Source organism: Balearica regulorum, chromosome 1 (assembly GCF_011004875.1).
Source record: "Balearica regulorum gibbericeps isolate bBalReg1 chromosome 1, bBalReg1.pri, whole genome shotgun sequence".
Classification (NCBI taxonomy): domain Eukaryota; kingdom Metazoa; phylum Chordata; class Aves; order Gruiformes; family Gruidae; genus Balearica; species Balearica regulorum.
In genome coordinates, this window is record NC_046184.1 from 161,126,671 (window position 1) to 161,144,129 (window position 17,459).

General features: G+C 39.2%; 1 protein-coding gene and 1 long non-coding RNA gene across 2 annotated transcripts in view; one reads left to right on the forward strand and one right to left on the reverse strand.

The window, feature by feature from the left end:
• Positions 1 to 17,459, reverse strand: part of HS6ST3 (heparan sulfate 6-O-sulfotransferase 3) — a 317,383-nt gene that overhangs the window by 94,008 nt on the left and 205,916 nt on the right. The gene's annotated exons all lie outside the window — the stretch shown is intronic.
• Positions 1 to 17,459, forward strand: part of LOC142599687 (uncharacterized) — a 374,377-nt gene that overhangs the window by 12,247 nt on the left and 344,671 nt on the right. The window lies entirely within an intron of this gene.

The following is a 17,459-nucleotide window of genomic DNA, read 5'->3' on the forward strand; positions in this document are numbered from 1 at the left end:
ATGGTGGTGCCTGAAATTATCCTTCCAGATTTAAGCTTATGCCCTCCATAAAAGCAAACATATTTTAAATGCCATTGGGAACCATCCTATTTTCAATAAGTTGATCATGATCTGAAAATCTTGCACCTTATTGACCTAGTAAGACCAGATGCTGACATGTGGCACAGCTGATACAGTCCATTCATCCTGCACCTGAATCGCAGATGGTGCCCAGCATCCACCTGGAGAAATCTCTAGTGTGTCCACAACTTCTCTCCCAGACCCTGAGGTCTGGGGCTCTGTATCAATGCTCAAGACCAAGTAGCAGTGCCTTCTGCTGTGCCGTCCCCTTGTAAGCAGTAGCTAGCACTCAGGTTTTGAGTGGGACCAGGTCACTTCACAGACGGGGACAGAGGTACAGGTCAGCTCACCACAGAGCTCAGTATCAGGAGGCCGCAAATAGAGAGGCTTAAGTGTAAGCATGGACACACTGCTAGCATGCACCAACTTTTGATTCATGCCCTTTCTAATCCAGAGGGGGCAACTTTCGACTTCAGTGGATTTTTCTTTCATTAATTTGTTCAATGCCTTTTTGAACCTCTAAAATCTTACAGCATCCATTCACTGTCCCCTGAGGGGAAAAAAATTCTATAGCTCAAATAAACGTTGCGTGCAGAAGCATTTCTCTTTCTGCTCATTTTTGTCATCTATCTCCACAATTACAACTAGTGACAAGATTTTCTCATCCTAACCAAAACAGACTCTAAGATACAAAGACTACCCAGTTCTAAAAACCTCCTCCTCTCTGAAGTAAGCCATAAAAGCTCTGACACGGAACAGCAGCTTATCATTCCTTCCCATTGCACAGCAATGTAAATCTAATAGGAATGACTAGGAAAACTTCCCAGCCTGCTTGGTGAAGGCACAGAATGCTCTTCAACATCTGTACTCCATATGGGATTTGAGTACACAAGGTTTTAAAAAAAAAAGGGAGACAGAGAGAGGGAGACACCAATACAAGTCACAGGGAGCCAGCAGAGAAGACATACTCCACTTGAGGTCAAAAGCCTCAAGAGTTATTTGCTTGAAGTGGTTAGGAACGCCAACAGACATAAGGTTTTTTCTCACCTCTTTGTGGTGAAAATATTGATTGGTTTTGTTTAAAGCTCTTGCACTGGGGAAGATGAAAACCAGGTAAGCTGTACTGCACGGCTATGAGTTTGGCATGCTTGAGAATTAAAATTGAGCTTGAGAGGGGTACGGTATATTGGTCACAATAGAGTAACTAAGTCATAAGGCAGAAAATCCTCACTTACCTGTTAATCCAAAGTCATCCAGCAAAACACAGTGAAATCCAGGTAATTTCCTTTAGTTGAACTTCATGAGGTTCCTGTCAGTCCAGTTTTCCAGCCTGTCAAGGTCCCAATGGCAACCCAACCCTCTGGTCTATCAGTCACTCCTCCCATTTTATATTGTCTGTAAACCTTCTAAGGGTGTACTCTGTCCCATCGACTGGGTCATTAATGAAGATGTGAAACAGCATTGGCCCCAGTATCAATCCCTGGGGCACACCACTGGTTACTGGCATCTAGTTGGACTTTGCCCCACTGATCACAACCACCCTCTGAGCTTATCAGTTCAGCCAGTTTCCAGTCCACCTCGCTGTCCACTTGTCTAGCCCACTCCCAGCAAACAGTAATATAACCATTCTCTACAAAACTGAATCAGACAGAAAATCCCAGCACCTTTTGGATTCACAGTACAGCAATCCATATCACTAAGTCAGATACTGCAGTCCAGCTTCATTCACCTTCAGCTGCAAGGTGCCTGCTGTGAAGAGAACAGTGGGACTTCCAGTGCCATAGGGCATCGTCAGAGGTTGTGGTTCACTGAAGGTACAGACTTTACTGTAGATGACACCACATCACTGACACTACTCTCTCCTTAGCTGTTCTCCCATAAGGTTAAAGAAGAAGTCACAAGTAGGAAGTATATGCCCCAATATACTGCTGAGGTCTTTATCAGTAGCATAGAACAAATTGATTCCCTTGAGGAGTGGATTATCCTATGGACATGCCGGTTTTCTGGGACATGCTAGTCACCATGACGTCTGTCAGACGTCATATTCTTTACAACTCCACTAGGAGCAACAGAGTTTATGGCAGGTCCAGAAAGAGGGTCTTCATTGTTCAGCTGCTTTGCAGGAAGCATGCCCATGATCATGGTTTCTTGCTGTCTCACTGTTTGCACTGTTCAAAATCCATATGGTTTTTGTAGAGCCCGATTGAACAATTGGTAACTCCCACCTAAAACCAGAAGGTATTTCACAGGCCTAGTTTGAGTTTGACATCTGCCACTTAGAGCTCTGTTGAACCTGTGGGATCCACACGGTGGGACAGGATCCACACACTGGCACATCACGCTGTCATCCATTTCGTGGCGAAAAGACTACAGCACTAGCATTTTACAACTAGCCAGATAAATTCAGAGGCCACACGCAAGTGGATTCCAGAAGATTTTAATCTGTTGAGTGTGCCTATGCTTTAATTCTTTTCAGTATAAATGGGATTTCAGTTAAGAAAAAAATCAATAGCAGCTCTCCCTTTCAGCCTTGTATCTGAGGGCTAAGTGACCCTTTAGCTTGTTAATCCATAAATGGCCTGTTCCCCACTCTTTTCTGTCTCTCATTTCATACCTTTGATCCTCTCAAAATCTATTTTCCGCAGGCACTTACGTCTGTGATTAATTTGGATATTTCACACTTTTCTGTGTGTGGAAGTCAAGTTTACTTACAATCGTAAATGAACTAGGCTATAAATAAAGTCATCACCGCACAGTCTGATTCACAGAGCTCCTTTCCTTTTCAGGTTATTTTTTTCATATATATGTATATTCAAAGCATCTGCATTACAAACTGTCAGTCCCAATTTAAAGAGGATGAAGAGGCACAGGCCTAATTTCACCTTATGTAGTTATTTGCCACCAGACAAAATTAGTACAAAAATGCAGCTATTCTGTTACAATCTGATTTCAAAACTTTGGCACCCACAAATCTGGAACAGCACACTTTGCAGCTACAGTCTCATTATTAATTTTAAAAGATGAAGCAATCATTATATTTCTCCTTTAATAAAGCCACATAAAATAATGCCAATTCTTAAACAAAATTATCTATTGCCTAGTTTCCAAATTAAACAGTCACAAATGCAGAGATCAGTACAAACATCTCTCTTCCTCGTTGTTCCTAGAGAAATCCTTGAAAAACTGCATGTTCACTTCTGTTTTGCTAAGGATCATTGAGAATTTCACAATATGTTTCAGAGAATCCCAGAGCAGCGAAGCATCTCAGAATGTTTGCAGAGGATAAAGCACTCTGGCAATAGAGTGCTGTCCACTGATCCAGTGTAAAAGCAACACAAGTGAAAAAAGTAACTCAATAATTTGAGAAGAGTTTGGTAAGAGATGATTTTCAGAAGCTCATCCATATATATTTTTTTCATCTATCAGGTGAGCTAATAAAATATATCATCTCCCCCTGAAAAATCAAAGCTCAGAAATGCATGGAAAAAATATTCAGATATGAAATGAAGGTCTGCAGAAAAATGTACTAGGAGGAAGAAGCACGGGGAAAAATTATGTTCTGCTTAAAAAAAAAGGCTGTATGCCACCATCACATACAAAATGAATTTTCTGTATTTGATTAAGAAATGGGCAGGTTTGTGTAAAACTCTCCTCAGAAACCAGAAATTAATCATTTAACTGATAATCTCTACATACTTGTCAGGTGAGAACCTTTTCCCTTTATTTTCTTTTTGCCAACAGTGATAAAAGATGATATAGGTAGGAGTGGGGGAGAACATGGGGGAAGGGTGTCAACACAGGCTCAGCTCTGGAGTTGCTTTGGAAAGTAGATTTGGTGGCACGTCCTGAATTTCCCTAGCAGAAATCAATGGCATGTCCTACATTTGCTCAGTGCCGGTAATGTATGTGTATCTACCTTCACTAAGTGCCCTGGCGTATCTCCAAAATGAAGTTAAAGAGCTCAAGGAACTTCTTGTGCGGGAAGGAGAATGCAAAGCATGCTCGCTGCAGAAATAATGTTTTATTTTTCCAAGTATCAAAGTTAAAGAAGACTGATTCAATGTCTACATTAAGCGAACTGAGCCACTAATTCTAGTCCAGGGGACAATTAGGAAGTAGAGATGTTGCCTACAGATACAAAAGTAAAGCTATGCCCTCAGTCAGGAAGGTAGATGGGAAATGAGGAAACTGCAGAGAAAGGCAAGAAAATAGAACTTTATTAAAAATCAGGAAAAAAAATAGAGGAAATAACAAAATTCAAAAGATTCTTTACATCAAATTCTTCTGTAAAGAAAGATTCATGAAAACTTCAGTAAAATAAATAAGTCCCCCATCCCCTCTGGAAACTCTCTTCAGTTACAAGTTTAAAAGATTAAAAAAAAAGGAGAAGCTAGGTGAGTGTAGACTTGGCTCCATCCTGCCATATAGGACAGAAATGGTCATAATTAATTATGACATATATCAAGAGCAGTCCAGGAAAAAATTACCTGAAAATTAATTTTAATGTATGTTTAGAAACAAAAGATTCATTTTATAAAGATAAATTGACTTCCCAGGTTAATAATTTTCTTCTAATGTAAAACCCAAATGCAGGTTCCTTTATGCCCTGTCAAGCATTCAGTATTCCTTTTCAGGTTGTTTGTTTGTGGTTTTTGGTGGGGTGGTTTGTTGGTGGTTTTTTTCCCCCTCCTAAAAACAGTCTTCCGATCTTAAGCTTTTATGTAAAATTTTCATGGATGTTTATATTTGTGCTAGAAAGTAACCTAACATTCAACGCTATTCCAGGGCCAAAGACACTGGAGAGTAATTCAAATCCTCTTGTGCCAACATATCAATGTCCAATTGGAACAGCTTCCACTGCCAGTGGTAAAATAACTAAAGCCATTTAGCTCAGTCTAGCACTATTAAAATCTGCAAAAAAAAAACCCTACTTGTGATCTATTGGCCAAACATTAGATGATTTCTTTCAAAGTTTTTAATTATTATTTTTTAAAGTCTTTGCCTGAAAAGCGCAATAGTTCATGGCACTGCCCACGGAATTAGTCCCAACATAGGAGGTTGGTCATCAATCTGATATAACATGAGCCAACAGCAGCAAAAGAGAACTAAATCTTGACATGTTTAGTTTTTATGCACTGATATACTCAATTATATCCTATCTCCTAAAAAAAACCACCCCAAAACAAAGCAATCTATTAACTGATAACCACTCCTTCATACTCAACTATTTTTTGGCTTTAGGTACCACAGTTACAGAAACAGGAGTTAGATCAGGTGTCATGTTTCTTTAGTCCCACTCAGAATTTCGTACCAGTATCTATTAAAAATACAACTATCTTCCCCTAATTGCTTTTTTTCCTTATATTTTTGCTCTCTACAACTACCTTAAAGGTGGTTGTAGTGAGGTGGGTGTTGGTCTGTTCTCCCAAGGAACTAGTGAAAGGACAAGAGGAAATGGTCTCAAGTTGCATCAGGGGAGATTTAGATTGGATATTCGGAAAAATTTCTTCAACAAAGGAGTGGTCAGGCATTGGAACAGGCTGCCCAGAGAGGTGGTGGAGTCACCATCCCTGGAGGTGTTTAAAAAACTTGTAGACGTGGCACTTCAGGACATGATTTAGTAGACATGGTGGAGTTGGGTTGATGGTTGGACTTGATGATCTTAGAGGTCTTTCCCAACCTTAAAGATTCTACGATTCTAACTAGACACGCTCTGGATACAGAGGGTGAGTAGTTACATATAAACGTGTGCTCATGCTGCTTCAGATGAGGTAAGCAGATAACATAGGAGAATGATGCTTGGAGACCTTCTTCACCCAACAAGGTTCTTCCAAGGAAGAAGGAAGGTCTAATGACATTTTAAAAGGCACAAGCACTTAAGAGGCCATCACTGTCATGCTATTTTCAGCAAGTAGGGTTCTGTACCTCTTTCTAGCCCCTCAGTGTACAGATACTACATATTAAACTAAAAATGTAGGCCTCAAAAGAAGAATGTAACTCTTGAAATTTGTGCTAAGGTGCACTAGTCATGAATATGCAATCAGTAAGAAATAAAGAGTATTTTTAAAGGAAAGCAGCTGGATTGCTATGTTTTAGAAAACAGACAATTCATAATACAACTGTGCTTTCACTCACGATGTACTACGTACATTAAGTCCTATCATAGAATGAAAACACAGGAAAGTCATAGAAGTAATCAATTAATATTTATAGATTACATAAGGAAATAAATATAATTCTTTTTTATGTTGTTCCAAAAGGGCATTTATTTTTCTCATTAGCAGAGTAAATTAAGTTAAATGTTCTGGTAACTGGAGTTTATTTTTTTCTTAAGTTCATGCAAAATTTCAACATGATCAAATATTTTTTATTCAAAACTAACGATTTGGTAAACCCTGTTATAGCTCTGTTGGTAGTGCTGGTTCTTTCAATAAATCTGCTCTGAGTACACTGACAGCAAATAAAATACTGTCCTATTCTTTCCATCTCTGTAGCACCATTCCCAGAACTTTATATTCAAACACCTTAATGTTTTGCACTGCCATAAGCTAGAGAGTACTTAAAACACTTAAATGACACACTGAGGTCAGCGTGCCAGTGCTTGGTACAAACCTCCCACTTTCCTCCATTTCAGGGCTTTGAGACCCCATCAGGTTCGCCAGCACTTGTCATTTTCTGTTTCTTAAAGCACAAATAGCTTTCTACACAGGAGACTCGCAACAAAGCAAAGCGAATGCACAAAACCAACCAAGCAAGCAGTCCCACCGTGTAACAGCCTATCTGTTGGGCAGGCAGAGAATTTGCACTCAAATCCTTTTTCTTCAGTTTTAGGAGTGGGAAACCAGGAGCCAGGTGCAAGGAAGCAAGCATGAAAAGTGCTGTATATATATCTAAACCCACAGACTTGTAGAAACATCACAGGAAATTCACCTATTTTTTGTCACAAAACTTACCACATGGGAAAGTTTTCTTAAATTCCAGTTTCTAAAGGCAAATAGACAATCTCAGCCCTTTCTAAACACACATATATATCCCAGATCTGTATTTCCTTCTAGCTTTCATTAAGATCGAAGTTGTGTGAGTACAGCATAACAAGAAACCTATATTCATTATCAACCAGGCAGAGGTAATTTGTGCTCAAGGGTAAGCAACAGCCACACTGTCCTGCAACAACAAGTGCGTTTGCATCGATCACGGTTGGATTCTTGGGGGAGGGGGGGAAGGCAGATGCCCCGTGTGCTGCCATTACCCCTATAAATCAGACCCCTTACAGTCCCTAATTGTTTTCCAGTTTCATTCTTTTTCTCAGATCTAAAACTGTTTGGGATTGTCCTTCTTACTGTACACCAAGACAAAGATGACGTACAGCTGTAACACCAGAAGTTTTCAGAAACCTCCCTTGACCCTCACGCTTTTCTTCAAACTCAGTGGACTTGTCTCTTGTGTCTTCTCTTTGCTCCTTTTCAGGCAAGAAATGAGCAGAAGTGGAGTCTTAAAATAGTAATAGTAATAGTAGTAGTAGTAATAATAATAACAATATACTTAAGCTTGCTGTTGCCAGCCAGGAAGGCCACGTGGGAAATCAACTCTTGCATTTTCCCAACAAATGGACTCACCCCACACTTTAGTACCTCCCTGCTAAGCCTATTTATGGAAAGTAAAAAATTAAAAAGAAACTCAGAGATAGAGCTTGAAAGTTCTCAAAAGTGAGGTAATTAGTTATGGACAAGCTGAAAAAAATCCTTGCCAGTAAACTTTTAATCAGCACACTTAGGAAACCCTCAAGCCTCTTTTTGGAAATATTTTTGTTAAGGCTCTTTTACTTACAGAGCAAAACATACTGTAGATTAGCCATCACACACAATGCACTCCAATTACTTTTATTTCACCACTTCATTTTCAGGAGTGGAAGTACGAGCAGACTGAGGACACTCAGCCTACCCAACATCCTGACGTTCTGGCAAGAGCGGTCAGTTGTGCTTCACTTTACCGACTGCCTGCTGAAAAGCCAGGCTGCCAAGACTATCCAGCCTTTCAACACTGAACCCGGCGTTTCTCATTTAAATAATTTACCACTAATGTCCTCAAGTATCTGTCCCTCTTGTGCTCCTCTTGCTTCTGACACTCGTGTGGCAGATGGTACAAATGGCTTGACATATGCTTGTTGCCTCAGTGCAGGGAAGGAAAGCGACACCGTTGCTGAAACCCTGGACATGGCCCTCTGGAGCCAAGACTCATGGGCTGAGAAGAGCGATGCCTGAATATTAAATTGTGAGGGTTTGGACGACCTGATGTTCTTTGTGGTATCTTTTTCTCTCTTGTTTCTCAGACCCTTTATACCTCTCCTCTACTTACACACTGAACCCACCGGGTGTTAGATGTTTCCACTGGACTGGAAGACACCTTGCAAAGCAGAGCGGTTATTTCCAGCACGTTATTCCAAATCCTTACAGGAATATGGGTAAGCAGCTCTCCAATAACTTACAATCCAATTGCCTGCTTAAAGTGGCTTTTTAATGATTCTTTGAACTGAATAAATCTATATAAGTGTTGCATTTCATGCACAGATGCATGGGAAATTCTCATCTAAGCTGCAGCTTCAGGGGGGCCACAAGAAGAATGAGTAGGGAAGTAACACAGGTACCTTGGGATTGGCTAAAAAAAAAAAAAAAAAAAAAAAAAAAAAATTCTCACATTGATTTGATGGTCAAAATTGACAAGAGAACTGGCCAGAAATCTCTTTTGTTGTAAATGCTGCTAGTTTTTTTTTTTCTTGGAAAAACAGATTTACCGAAATGGAAATGCCTCAAACAAACTTCTAAGCGGAAACAGGAAGGTAGAAACTCAACTGGTTTCCTGCCAACTCATCTGACGAGATGCTTTGAGATGCAACTTCCTGGCAGTTGGACTTTGCCTTGGTATTCAAGATCCTGGGGTCTTTCAGCTCCTTGCAACAGGGCGAGGATACAGGACGATGACTTTCCAGTGGGGATCCTAATAGCTCTCGAGCCACAGCCGGTACTGGGACTTGCCAGGTGCTCAGGCACTAGGAGAAGCTCGAACTCTGGTAAACTAGAAGTACAGAAATTGAGCTGCCAGTTCACACTTGTATTTTAATTATTTTCTTTTAAACTGAATATTTTCATTCTTTTGAAATCCGTCTTCCTAGAAGTTTTCTTCAAAGGAAGATTTTCAATTTTACACCCAGAAAAAGGAAATTGAAAATGACTGAATGAAATACATCATCCTGCTATGAAAGCTGACTGTTAACAACAAAATTGTCAGCAAATGCATTAGATTATATTTTGGCTACATTTGTGTGCATTCTCCACAACCAACCTAAAACAGCTTTCTGTTTCTCAGAGCCTGGTGTTCAGTGATCCAGATTTCTCTGAGACCTTAAGATTTCCAAAAGAATTCACAAACACCCCCCCCAAACAACCCAAAACAAAAAACCAAACAAAAGGACAGAAATTTGTTCAGGCTTATATTGTAGCTTCTATCTTGAATTGTCACCTAGCATTGCTGTAGAACAAAGTATCAAAAATACTATCAAGAATATCTACACAAGCAGTGGGGTCATTTGAAATGTGAATGAGGCAGAAGAGTACAGAAGTATCTAGCCCCGTGACACAGGATGTCTACTTACTTTGTCCACCTTTGTGAGTTTATATCTGCATTAACACTGTATTAACAAAATCTTTGTAGCTACCTTGACTTGAAAAGTAAAATATTTTAGGGAATCAGATGTTATTTTGTTCCTCCAAGCATTTACATTTATTTTGCATTATGCATCCAACTCCACACTTTCTCATTTACTAGATAGACAGTAAACTCTAACTGAAGTCTATAATATACATTAATAGCCTCCAACTGCATGTTTACTAAAGTATTCTCGAGTACTCGACACATAGCATGAACATTTCATAAACCATTTCATCTCAACAAGAAGATATGTATATTTTCCTACTAGCACAAAGGCAAGTCTGCAATGCCAATACCTAACATACAGATTGAGAGGACATTCTTTGTCTTCTAAATCATCAGCACTCATATGCTGGAATGCATTGTGGGACTAACTGGATCATATTCTTCTAAAATTTTACCACCAAATAGCAGAAAAGGTGACGTTACTTTTTGATTTTTCTTTGATAGAAAGACAAGGCTCCCCTGTTAAGCAACCTTTGCCAGGGACTAATTCACTGGAAAATTGCTTCTCTAGTGCTAGTTCTTTTTCCCCCTGAATAGCATTTGATTGTCTCTAGTGGCAGATTAATACACAAACATGACAGACGTGGACAAAAATTACTTTACCTTTTCTGATTTCAAATTACATATATTAAGCATAGTTCTGTATTACTCTTGCCAATATCTGAAGTATATTTTTCTAATACTATAACTATCCCAAATCATTACTAGGAATATAAATTTTGTCAATGTGTATTTTCTCCCAGCTTGGTTATGATTCTCTAAGGTTTTTACGTAGTCAATCACTGAGATAAGAAAGAGTTCCACAGAAAGATCACAAAAGCTGAGGGAAAAAACGTCCTTTCAATCACTCTAGGACGAAATGGGCAATTTCTTTGGATGGACAGAGGCACGCAGATATCAGGTAACAGAGAAGTCTTTCCCAAATAATAACCAAATTAACAGCTTTCTCCAGCATCTCAAGATCTTTTCTACTCATCTGTGCATCAGCATGCCACAGGTCTTCCTACGAATGAAGCAATAGTTTCACGGGAGTCCTTGATTAAGCTACAGACAACACATCACTGAAACCATCAGTGCTACTGCTGGGCAGCATCTGAAAACCAAATTGACATGGAAACAGATGACCTTTGCCTATCGAGATGCTAGATATTTGCATCCCCCATCGGATTTGTATGTATTTTTGTGTCACATAAGAGACATGACTGAGAGAAGAAATGTCATTACGGTGGTAAAGTCTATTATTTTCTCAAACAACTCAGAACAGAAGTGTGTAAAACTGCACTTCGAACAAAATAACCAGTGTGTATTGCTTACCTTTTAAATAACAAAGAAGCATCTAAATAAGAGCAGCTTAATAGAAGTCACAAATAAATTCATTTCAGTGACAGCACTTGAATTATCATTGGAAGAAATTAAAAATAAAAAAGTTATTTTAGTGCAACTGATGTTGTGCTGCCTCTTTCAATGAAATTTTCATTTGCCAGTCATTATCATTTTGGTGGAAGACTAAATTATTTGCTGCTTGTCAGTGAGGGGCAGAGTGTAGACGAACTGTAAGAAGTTGACAAGTTAGATGATAGAAATGAATAAAATTTATGTTCTTATGAACCTAATGGCAAGTAATTATCTCTGAACTGGCAGTACAAATGTGCTTTTTCATCATGAATACCTGACGTGTATTAGAAATTTCCAGAAGACATATTATTTATACAGTAAAGCAACAGAGTGGAAAACTTGTTAAATATATGGCTTCTGCATCCAGCATTTAATAGAGAAGTTTAATTGAGTGGTGAACCTTTTAGAAAATTTTTATTCCATGTTAAAAGGCAGATGCTAAAAAACCAACAAAAATATCTCCCTAAGTCAACATCCTAACATTTTTTTTACTTTTTTTTTCTTTTTGACATTTACCTGAATTCCTGATTTGGCTGCATTGTATGTTCTGGTTACAGACTCCAGCATTAACAAAGCTGGTCATAAGAGGATGCATGTATGTGTCTATGTAATACAGCAGAAAATATCACAAAATATAGCACCTCATAAAAAATAGTATCAAAGCTGTAAGTCAGCAGCCAAAAAGTTGCAGATACCAGAATTATGCTTAGACTGTCCTACCTTTGTTCTTTTTCATGTGCTTATGTACACTTACATACTCGGCACACAAGTCTTGATTTGCGCTTCTTTTTTTCTAAGATAGGAGCTCTGCCTCATTTGGATGCACAGCTCTCTATTCAGCATTTTGTGTATGACCCTGTACCTCATTTAGTAAACAATATTCAGATCCTGCTAGAAAGACAGAATGTTTAATTTCCTTGTAGACTTTGCAACATTACTCATCCCTTAAGTACTTAAGTGCTTCACTAATAATTTATCCTCACAATATCCCTGAAAGATGAACAGCTGGTATTATCCAAACTTACAGATGAGAAAACAAAGCACAGAGAAATCAAGGTCAAATATACCTATTAAATGTAGGTGCCTATCTTGAGTATCTAGATCACTTTATTACAGAAGACACAGCACAGCATAGCCACAGCTGCAAATGTTCATGGCTGGCTGGAAGGAGCCACCCATGAAAAAAGCTCAGTGAGCTCTTCCGGCTCTGAGCTGCGCCATGGATGGGCACCCTCAGTGACAGCCCAAGCCCAGCTTCTCCAGGACATTGTCACGGAGCAGCAGATACAATGCAGCCGCTATGGGAGACCCATGTCCTTCTGGAATGGCAGCTGGAGGCCAGGCAGGGTGTACTACAGAGACTCAATGACAGCCAGCGTGTGGGCGATTGCATTATGCCCATAAGTACTTTGGAGTACACTTTTCTTTATTAAAAAAAAAAAAAAAATCAATTGGGAGAATATTTTTGCCACAAAAAGTTTCATTTAGCAGTTCTGTATAAAAGAAAACAGTTTTCATATCGAGAAACGGCAAGAATTCTTAACATGCCCTGTGCATTAGTCTACTAAGAAATTAAATGCATGTGTCTTGGAAGTGTTAAGAAGCAAATCAGGCCTACTCACTGTATTTAGTTTCAAAGTACTTTTGCAAGAACTAAGTATTTTTAAGTTATGTAGGAGTACTACAAGCGCAGTCTGTATAAAAATTATCTCAAAGAACATCTTACATACAAGTGGGCAGGAATTGCTAACTGATTTTTGGAGTCGATCTCCAAAAGTGACTAAGCAAGTATGCTTGATACTTTGGTAGTGTTATTTTTGTATAATAATACTTCATAAAAATCCCTGTGAGCGCTGCCTCGCAGCAGAATGATGCTGAACAGGACAAATAGTCCTTCACGGAACTGACAATTCCAAGTGGATATAAAAAGCTACATTGGCCAGATTGCCTTGGGCTTTTCAGCTAAACAGTACTGAGCCCTTCCTTCCCAAGAGGAAGGAGGTAGGTGTGACTGAAGAAAACAGTGCTCTCAAAGGACAACAACTGCTCCCAGAAGCACCACCCAGAAGTGCCCAGGCTCTCTCATGAGCTAGCAGGACACTGCTGCAGGAAGGAGGATCCAGGACTTCCAAAGAAATAGGAATTGAAGAATTAACCATCCAAAGTAAACATCTGACCAAGATGCTAAACTGATGACATCAGCAGTGTTCAAAGAAAAGGAGAGCTCTTTTCTGGCCCACATGAGAATCAGGTATGAAGAGCAAAGGAAGGAAGTGCTCCTCAGTACTGCTGCACTGACTGAAAACACGGGTTCTGGAGAACTTCTAAGAGAACAAAGAAAAATGATTTTGTATTCAGTCAAAGAGTACTTTGGTACCACAAAACTTAAGCATCAGAGGTGAATCTCACTACTCTTTGAGGCTTTCCTACGAGGATGTATACAAAAGCTCAGAAAAAAAGACTTGCTCTTTTTATGGACTGTGCGGCAACCCTGGAGATGATGCACATTGTTTATTCACAGTTCTAACTTAATTATTTGATAATTTTCCCACATTTTAATAAAGCCCCCCACCACAGGTAACTTTAGTCTCAGGGCACAGCAGTGTCCTATTATTAAGCTGGCACCTCAAAGAGTAGAAACAATGGAAAGTGCTTAGTTAAGTGAAAAATAAACTTGGCTAAAGTTAAAATTTTTCAGTTATCAAGGAAGAAAATTAGTTTTGTTGTAGTATTGGTCTTTATTGCCCGTCCCATTATCAAAATTTGCTGAATGCTGCTTGAGAATGTCAAACCATATTAGTACAGCAGTCCCAACAACTTCAGCATCGGAAGGAAAACGTCTCGAAAAGCAGAACCTCCTCACAGCTTGCTACCCAATGTTAGTACTCCAGAATGAATTTTCCATTTTAGCGCATGAGAAACACACTTCTTTCAGCAAGTTTGTTTTCACTGCATTATTTCATGATACACAGAAAATGCGTTTTATTGACAACAAAACTACAATATTTACATCTTTAACACATACAAGGCTGCATGTTATTATCTGTTACTTCCATCAAAGACTAACAGGTATCAAGAAATGTAATTTCTCTTATATTACTTGTGTGTGACAGAGGACAATATCAATGAAGAGCTACAGGACAACAGCGTTAGTGCACATGCACATCCTTCTGCTAATAGAACAGTTAAATATAATGCATTTCCTAACCGCAAATATTTCAGAAATCAGCCTGTACCTACTACACAATCCAGACTGTACATTCTGTGCTGGGTTTAGTGTATGTGGGTTTTTTCCCACCAGCAGAAGGAGCTCTTTATTAAAGGAAAATTGTACTCATTCAGTTTGTTGGAGGTTTACAGCCGCCTTGGCTCCTCCTGGCCAGAAAGCAACTGGAAAGGATTTAGGATGTGTGGTTGATCTGGGGGGAAAGAAAAAGAAAAGGAAAAGAAAAAGGAAACCCACATACCAAACCCAAGAAACGAACCCACACAAGAACAGCAAAGGTAATATGTTTACTCCATCAGCTTCTGAAAAAATAATAAAAATATAAAAGTTATAAAACATACACTTGTGGGCTTATCAGGAGAACTGCCAGTACTTGAAGAACGTACAAATTCTGAACTGACTACCTGAAGTCACAGCACCTGGTTTTTCCCCCATACACAGCAAAAAAAGGGCAAAGAAAGTTCATTTTCTGAAGTTATAACACTTGTCTCATCAAAAGAATCAGTTTAGGCAATCTAATAATAATTTTTTCTGTTAAAAAGTTGAGATCTGGTACCTGCTATTAACTGTGGGAATATGGGCAAAAGGAATGCTTGAACTGGGCATTAAAAGTGAATCCTGGATCTCTGAGAAGTGAAAGGTTCCCTCAAGATTTCTATTACAGTTTCTCAGCAGGCCTACACATGTAGTAGCAATTCGGTGCTCCCAAGCAAAAATACTAAAGGTTTCAGGTCAGTCTCTATTGTCCTAGTAGGAGAGAAAAGATAAAGCACTAAACAGTGGCTATCTTCAGTTACATAGGATTATACGAACCTGAAGGATTCCCTTTTATTTCAAACCCATGCTGGGCAAATTGGGTTACTTCTTAAATCAGAAGACTGATGCATTAGCTTTCTGCAGATACATCATTACATCTGTCATTACAATAGCTTTTTTTTCTATTTTCTATAGAAACCATAGGCAACTGCACAATTTTAGAAAGTTCCTCTATGACATACAGCTATCTGTTTCTCTTCCCTCTATCTGATTTGAAAATCTCTAATTCAAGTGAATATGTGATGCTTTCACCTTCTCCCTTATCTTCAAGTTTCTATTTTTTCCTCTTACCCCCATTTTTTTTTTAATGAGGAATACAGTCATACTTGTTTCCCTTTAAATATTTCGACATACGGTTTTGTTCAGACTATAGTGTTTAAATCACACAAGCATGATCCCAGCCTGCCTAACTCTGTACAAATTCACAAATTTTACTCTATGTTTTGAGCAGAATACTTTTCACCCAACTACATATAATTTTGGTACCTACTTTAAGTTACGTTGTGGAGATGGACAGAGACGTGCCACGAGACAATTTATCACAATCACCTTTCACACCTGTGTGAGGATGGACAAGAAATGTCCTCTGGAAAGGCTTTCTGTCTTTCTTGCTTGGTAGTGACCTCAAGAAGGTGCCTAGACGATGATGAGCTCAGACCATCCACTTACTTACACTTTATATAGGTACCTCTGGCAGCATCAATCCTGTCCATCATCGTCACACCAGAGTTCATCCTACACTGTCACCAGAATCTAGATAAGGAGGGCTTGTTCAAGAGCTTTTTGACTCACACCTCCCAGTGTCCAAGTCATGACTTGACTGTCAGTGAGCACACTGCCCCGTGCCCACCGATTTCATCTTATTTGCCCTTAACTACCAAACCTACTATCTGAGCACAGCATGAGCCACGTTTTCATTCTGCCTAATGACTCACTGTGCCATGTCTCTCTGGAGCTCCTTCTTCCAGGCTGACTCTTAAGCAGGAAAGCAAAATGCAACCAAAGCCTTTAAACAGCATCCCCGTCCTCCTTCAAATTCTTCATGAAAATGTTCTGTGGTCTTCTGCAAAACATAACATCCTTGCACTGATTAGGCCACTGGTAACTCATGACTACTGATTTATTCATGCAATCCTTCCCCCCCCACCGCCCCCCCAAACAAGAAACTCCCTTGTCATTGGGCTTCCCAAAGCCACTAAGCAAATGCATTTTATCTACTTGTTGAATCCTTCCATACTTCTAAACTAGAAGCTCTCTGGTTGTTTTAAACGTTATTAGTACATACAGCATACATGATTGTGAGAGCCTCTATCCAATGGCTACTGTCATGCACGCTATTACAAATAGCTGTTGCAGCCTGTTACTCCTGGGTTATAAAACAAATTTGGTTTTAAAGAGAAGATTATAGTATCTCTCAATCCTCCCTATAAACTCAGAGGATTTATCAGGGACTGAGAACATTTTGTTAAAAGTGTTAGCAAAGCAGGCCTGGTGTAGCCACTTCCTTTGAGGATTTTCCCGCAACTTCAGTAATTCTTTTAAGAACCCCTTTTGGAGTTAAAATGATTTGCAGTGATCTTTCTTTTCACATGAAACAAAGACCTAAGCACCGATTTACCTCACTAAAGCTTAATGATTAAGTTGAGTAATTTAGTACTATAACTACCTCCGAAGTGTCTTTCACATCTCAGTTACCTAATTCTGAAGGGACCTATCTTCCTCTATTGACTAGAAGGAAAGTATAAGCAATTGCAGCGCTAATGCAGGTACTTTGGCAAAGCCCGCGAAAGTAGGTAAGCTGAATATATATCTCATGACTGTGGTGTGAAGCTTGGAAACCCAAAGTCTACATGTTTGATAAATAAGAGACAATTAAAATCTCAGCAGTAACTATTTTTTAAAATCCTTTCATTTTAAAGGTGGCATAATAGTTTCAGATCCTACTCCACAGTTACCAATCATCTACCACATTGTGGACAAAAATAATAAGGCACAATGCTTTTGCAAAAAGTGTGATGGGATAATTTATGTCTAAGGAGACATGCTGAACACACGTTCCTTCTATGGCAATGCAATTTAGCAAGTTAAGGCAGATGAAGAATGGAGGTTGTGAGAGTTTCTTGTTTCGCCTGTGAAGCTGAGCTCATTAAGACATGACTGAAAAGTCCCAGTTTCTAAGCAGAATTCTAGCCTGGGCTTGTTATTTGTTTATAGTGCACAAGACTGTGAGTGTTACCATCAATTGAGTTCT